Source organism: Elephantulus edwardii, unplaced genomic scaffold (assembly GCF_000299155.1).
Source record: "Elephantulus edwardii isolate Elephantulus edwardi_28Jun2011 unplaced genomic scaffold, EleEdw1.0 scaffold00007, whole genome shotgun sequence".
Taxonomy (NCBI): domain Eukaryota; kingdom Metazoa; phylum Chordata; class Mammalia; order Macroscelidea; family Macroscelididae; genus Elephantulus; species Elephantulus edwardii.
In genome coordinates, this window is record NW_006399757.1 from 7,159,927 (window position 1) to 7,167,610 (window position 7,684).

The window sequence follows — 7,684 nt, forward strand, 5'->3', positions numbered from 1 at the left end:
CGATACTATGACTCAGTATATTCTTTCCATCTTCTTTTGATACCTCCTGGATCATTTAACATTCTGCCTAAAGCATCCTTGATTGTAGCAACTGGAGGTTTGAATTTGTTCTTCAGTTCCTTGAGCTTAAGAAATGCTGAATGAGTTCTGCCCTTTTGATTTTCCGACTCTAGCTCCTCGCATATTTCATTGTAATATTTTGCTTTGTCATTCCATGGTGCCTTTTGGAATCTTCTGTTAAGCTCTTTAGTGTTCACTGCCCTCCTGTTTTCCTAGCAGTCCATGGTATATTCAACATTCTCCTCCAGCATCACTGTTCAAAGGCATCAATTCTCTTTCTATCATCCATAGTCACTGTCCAGATCTCTGATGCATAGCATGCAATTGCAAAGATTATAGCCCAGATAAGGCACACCTTAGTCTCCAGCCTGACATCATTGCTCTTCAGTACTCTGGAGAGGTCCCTTACTTCCCCAATGTAATTCATCTCTTGATTTTCTGGCTGCTAGTACCAAGAGTGTTGATTCTGAAGTCAAGCAAACTAAAACTGTTCACTCTCTTCTCCATCCATACTGATGCTGCCATTTGGCCCAGTGGTGAGCATCTTTGTTTTCTAGATATTAAGCTTCAATCCATATTGAAAACTGCAGTCCTTGACCTTCTACAGTAAGCTCTTCAGGTCCTCCTTAGTTTCAGCAAGCAGGGTTGTGTCATCTGCGTAATGCATGTTGTTGATGAATCTTCCTTCAATCATGATGCCACATTCCTCCTCGTATAGCCCAGCATTCCGGATGATCTGTTCTGCATACAGATTAAAAATATATAGAGACAGACTACATCCCTGGTGGACCCCCTTCCCAATTTTGAACCATGGAGTGTCTCCTTGCTCTGTTTGGATGACTGTTGCCTCTTGGTCCAAGTACAGGTTTTGCATAAGCACAATCAAATCTTCTGGGATTCCCATTCTTCTCAGAGTCAGCCACAGCTTGTGATCCACACAAACATTTGCATAGTAAATGAAGCTCTAGAAAACAAAAATTGACAATTGAATAATTCAAGTAACAAGACATATATTACTAATATTTTTAAAACACAACTTATTTAACTCAAAGAATTCTAGATTATTTTTAATTAATTCTATCAAGTATATAAACATTTACTATTTCTTCTTTTTACTACACTTAAGTCACATAACCCCCTCAAGACCTCTTAAATCTAAGACTATTGCTTTATTATCAGGCTGCAGGGTCTATGCGGCATCTTTATACAGAGGAAATATTAGCTTATTGTATAATTTCTAGCAGTTCTGGAATTTCCTGAAAATCTATTGGTAAATTTTCCTTCCAAACTCCAAGTGGATTATAAGTGTTGTAAAATGCCTTTGACTTGATAGGGTGTGACAGCACATGTCAAAGTCAATTGCCATCAAATCGAATATATTACTTTATTGAAAAGTTGGACATGTTGAAGTTCAGCTTAATTGAGATTGCTCATTACAAGTTATCTCTGCAGAATGAGAATGTAAAGTGAATGCCACTTTAAATATAGGAGGAAAAAGTTTTACCAATAATGTAAAAATATCACTTGATGAGCAAATAAAAACCCTGTGTAATAAGGCACCCGAGCTTCAGGAACTACAGATGCTCCTTTCATAGCAGTTCTAAAAATTCAGCTCAGCAAAGGAAGCGAGGCTTTTACAATCATCATTGTTTCAGCGTTTATTAACAAAGTTTTTTTTTCTGTATGAGTATATGGCAAAACTATAAACACCTCTACATTTTTTTTAAAAACCTGAAACCTCATTTCTGTTTTAAAAAGAATAATTTAAGAATATTCTTAAATGGTAATAAAATTCGTCCATATTTAGAAAGAAAACTCATCCATTGGTCTATAAAAGAAATATACTCTTGCAAAAGCAGCTGACTAACAAGCACGAACATTGAGGAACCCAAAATGTATTAGAAGTGTATAGTACTCCTGTAAAATACACAAACAAAAAAAATGTTATTTAATTATAAAATATTTTGTTTTCAATTTCAAATACACTTGGAAATACCAGATTAAATTCCCTCTGGTGTGTTATATAATAGCATATACTTTAATTAAAAAAAATTGTTTAAAAAATCAAGTTAATTAAATATTTGCCCAGATTTGAAATCTAAGTAGATAAGGAGAAGTCCTCTTTCAACCAAATTCCCAAAGACATACTTAGAATTTTCATATGTGTTTATTCTTATGAACAAATCAATGTTCATAACTTAACAAATAATTTAATGGTCAGCAATGCACATAATCACTTTATTATGGTTACTCTCTCCTGTTCTGTTGTAATTTCCTTTCCAAGACAGATGATATTTTCCACTGATTAGCCCTCTTGACAGCAAGCCCAAAGTACGTGAAACAAAATTTTATTTTCTTTATCTCTAAGGAGCGTTCTGGTAGCACTTTTTCCAAGACAGATCTGTGCATCCTTTTGTCAAGACATGATATAGTCAACTCTTTGTCAACACTAAAATTTGAAGGCCTCAATATTTCTTTCACCTTCCTTAGACATTGTCCCACTTTCACAAGCATATGAAGCAATTGAAAGCACCACAATTTGGGGAAGGTGTGCTTTAGACTTTAAACTGGCAGCCTTGCTCTTTTGTCCTCTAATACTTTTTGACTACTGCTTTCTTGGGGGCCGATTGTGGATCCAAGTAGAATGAAATCCTTTACAGCTTCAATATTTTCCCCCATTTATCATGATGTTGCCAATTGGGCTGGTTGTGAGGACTTTCACTTTCTTGATGTTGAGGTGTAATCCATAGTGAAGGCTATACTATTTGATCTTCTTTAGTACTTTAAGCCCTCTTCCCTATCAGCAAGCAATGTCATGTTAGCTGTATAAAACATGTTGTTAATGAGTCTTCTTGAAATCATGATGATGCAAATCAGAAGGTAACAAAAAGATGCTTACTTATGTTTCATTGACATGTAAAAACATTCAACTAAGTGAGTCAAAATAAACTACAGATAATATTGACATGAATGAGAATTTCAAAACCTTTAATTATTATGCATGCAGAATGTGTGCATGAACCAAGAATCAGTTATTTGCATAGAACAAGAAGATATTTCATAATTTAAATAATGTATCCTCCATGTGAATATACCGCAATTTCTCAGTGCATTCATTTGTTGATGGACATTTGGCTATTTCCGTTTTCTTGCTATTGTGGATAACGCTGCTATGAACATCAGAGCACAAAGCTCTGTCTGTTTCTTAGTCCTATTTTCCTCAAAATTTATTCAAGCAGGGGATTCACTGGATGATATGGAATTTCTACGTTCAGGTTTTTGAGGAAACATCAAACTGTCTTCCACAGTGGTTGTACCACTTTACAATCTCACCAACAATGTATAAAATTTCCAATCTTTCCACATCCTCTCCAACATTTATTGCTTGCTTACCTTTTTAACTTTTCCACTGCTATTGGTGTGAGATGGTATCACATTGTGATTGTGATTTACACCTCTCATTGCCAATGATTTTTTAGCATTTCTTCATGTGTGTGCCGGCCAGTGGAAGATCTTCTTCTCTGAAAAGTCTTTTTATATTTTTTCCCATTTTGTAATTGGAATACTATGCAGCACTCAGGAGTAATGGTTTCAGAATATACTGTATAACATGGGAGAGGCGGGGAAAAATTATGATAAGTGAACTAAATCAGTCTCATAAAGACATATAGTGAATAAGATCAGTATTGTGAAAATAGAAGGATAACTAGTAAAACATGTATGTCAAGCCAAGGAAAGGAGTGGGAGTAGATGGGTGAGGATGGGTAGGGGAGAAATCACAAGTTTGCACAATTTGGTGGATGGAGGGAGAGGATAAAGAAAATGGGAAAGATTAGATGAACCTGAAAAGATAATAGTGGCATAGTCCAATGGTGATTAATTCTATAAAATATAATGAATTAGAATGATTATATGAAACATAATGTGAATGAAGAATAGTGTGAAAAACAATGTATATGAACATTGTAAGGAAATCAGTATAGAATAAAAATTAATTAAAAGTACACAAAAAACACACACATGATCCTAATTGTTACTCTTTGTAACTCAAATATGTCATAAATCAGGAATTACCTGTTTGTCAATAAAATATTTACAGAAAATCATTGTACGTTGGTGTTTATTAATTTAATTTCACTACTTGCATTGTTTTCCTTTATTTAGTTTAGTGGGTTTTAAATAATAATAAAATCTCAGTTCATATGCATATTTGTAGAGAGGAAATCTAATTTTGAAGAAAAGTCATCTTTTGTATCAGTATTTTTTGTCAAGTGTTGAAACAGCTCCATCTTCTGAAAATGTCAATAAGATCATTTACTTTGAAATAAATTCTACCAGTAAATTTTCGATATAACAACATCTGTATCTTCATATAGAAATCATCCTAGGAAGTATTCCTAGTGGGGTCTGCAATATCACTGCTTCTGGTTATGATAGGGTTTGGACAAGTAGATGAAACTGTATTCATTGTTGCTGATGTTACACTTTAAAAATAGATCCTATGATAATTACATTTTTAGTAAGTGTCTGCTAAACTCCCTTATCTTAAGCAAATAAAAACCAAGCTCACTGCCATTGAGTGGCTTCCAACTCACAGCAGCCTGTCATCAGGTTTCTGAGGCTGTAAATCTTTACAGGAAGAAACTGTCAATCTTTCTGCCATGGAACAATTGGTGAATGTGAACTACTGACTTTCAATTATCAGCTCCACATTAACTACGTTACCAGGGTCTCCATGTTAAATAAACACAGCCAATAGAAAAAAATGTTAACACAGTCTTAATTTTTAAAAAGGAATAGATTATATAAAATAGATGCTGTCATTTTCATAAAGTAACAAAGAAACACTGATAACATTAAAAATAAATTTTCAAAATCTTTCAAAATATCTAAGCGATATATATATATAGTGCAGTGTTAAGACCTCATCAAATCACTCACTGCAGGTCTGCCACATTGTCTTGCCTTCTCAACACTTTATTTTCATTCTTCTTTTCCTCATGAATGGAGAGGGTGCTTATTTCAGTTCCAGAACCAAAGACTGTTGTCAGATTGTGTCACAACACTCACACTATTTAATTGAGAAGTGCTTTTTATACCAACTTTTCTGTAGCATTAAGCACAAACACTTATCTAGAGTTTGCCTGACAGGGCATCTTAAAGATGAATAACACAGAGATTTTGACTAGAATAGACTTTCTATATTATAACTGATATTATAAACGTACACTAATCATGCTAGGTTACAATGCAAAAATGCACTACACATTATGACATGAAAAATATGTTAAGTATGGCATATGATGTTTATTTATAATTTTAATTGTATATTTTAATTCAATATTATATATTGACAGTACAGGAAAGGAAGACCCTCCATGAGATGGATCAATTCAGTGATTGGAGTAATGGGAATAGGTGTGTCAGAGACATTGAGGTTGGTACAGGATAGAACAGGGTTTAGGGCTCTTGTACATAGGGTCACTATGAGTTGCAAGAGACTTGACAGCACATAACAATAATGTTGTTTATTATACTCCATACATTTATTGGAAGCTCTGGTGATATAATGTGTGCTGCTAAACCAAAAACCAAAGCTTTCTGATAGATTTTGAGTATTCATATTTGGGGTAAGACTGACACAACTTGAGTATAAAGGTTAAGTATTGATTTTGATTTTCCAGGATTATTAAAAATAATATATGAACAGTACTGATGTAACTTCTGAAAATACCTACAGGATAGTAACCCCATTATATGTTTTGAGCAGTCTGTTCTGATTTAGTAGTGAAACCCAGATTATAGACAAGCTTTCTCTAAATCCTGACTGCTTCACAAAACTGTCTCTATCTAGTACTGTAATTTACTAGGAAATAATACTTACCTTTCATTGTTTACAATTTTGCCATAGTTAGTTTAAAGCATGCATATTTCTCTGTTCATTCTCATCTGTCTCTTAAACTTTGTATATCACTTATGTTGGTAGAATTATAATCATGATGGACCAGATTTCATCATTATTGAAAAAGTTCATCCAACTAATGTGTCAGAGATGGTGTGGCTTAGGATAGGGCAAAGTTCAGAGTTGTTTTTCATAGGGTGTCTAGGAGTCATAGTCAACTTGACAACATATTACAGCAACAACATTAAATATGCATTATTCTCTTGGAGGTGCAACATAACTGCACATATTAGTTTCTTTCACTTTAGTGATTTTCTTTTTTTATCTTCACATCCAGACATATAGAGGACCTCTGATGGCCTTCACAATTACTATAGTTAGAAAAGTTTTGAGTTTAATACTTTTCATAGTCCTTAGGTACCCAATCAGTCAGAGATTGTTAGAAATCACAGGCCACAGTGCACTGAAAAATATATTCTTAGAGGGGGAAAATACCCATAAAACAAATCCAGATAACAACAGCTTCCAGAGAAATTTAGATTCATTTACTTTCTTACTAATCCATCTATCTCTTCTTGTTAGGTGCCATCAAATCGAGTACAACCCCACAGTAACCCTACGAACAAAAATCTGAACCTGTGACATTCTCACAGTTTCTGAAACACTAGAGTCCTTTGCAGCAGTCAATGTCAATACATCTGATTGAGGGTCTTCCTCTCTTTCAATGACCTCACATCTTCCCTAGTATGATGTCTCTCTATAAGGAATAGCCTCTGATAGCAACATGCCCAAAGTATGTTAAGATAAAACTGACTCTGGAAAAAGTATGTTAAGATAAATACTGGCTTCCAAGGAGAACTCTGTGCAAGATAAATTTATTTATGTTCTAGCTAGAAAAATAATCCAAATAAAGGACTGATTGACTGAAACACGTTATGTTTGACTTAAGATTATAAGTTTCTTGTCTTCTCAGATCACTGCCATTCAAGACACCAGAAGATTAGGAAGACAACTGAAGTACATTTATAAATCAATCTGAAATAATTAATAATTTACAGTTGATAGTTGTGCAAAACATTTTTACTCTGGAGGCTATGATAAGTGCATATTGTGAATGGCAATTTCATATAGAATCCTACTCATGCCAGAATGTCACAGAATCATATAATCTTGGAGAGAAAAAGTTAAGGATTTAATGTTCCATGTTAAACAAAATTCACAAATATAAGAATGAACTTTCAACTGTAGTTTGAATGTTTTACATAATAGTTGTTTTATTATGTTGGAAGATAGCTAATAATAAGAAAAAGATCAGTGAGGAAGAGGACTAATAAATTTGGGTACCTTTGTAGTATACCCTAAGGACTCTTGGGTAAACTTTGAGCCTCATGTCCTCATTAAGAAAAATTTGAAATAAGTATAGGGCTCTGGTGGTCAAATGAACTATGATTATTTAAAAATCCACCACCAGCTCTGATGGAGTAAAATGGGCCATTTCCTTCTCCATATTTTGTTGTTGATTTTATGTGCCGTCAGGTCAACCAGGATCCATAGCAACTCTGTACAGCAGCTCTGAAACCTTCCCTGTCCTGAGCCAGTCCCTTTGCCCTAGTTGCTGTATCAATCCATCTTTTGCAGGGTCTTCCTCTTTTTTTTTTTTTTTAATTTAGGTTGTTTATTTTTCATTTCAATGAACATCTACAGAGATTTTGGGATGCCATT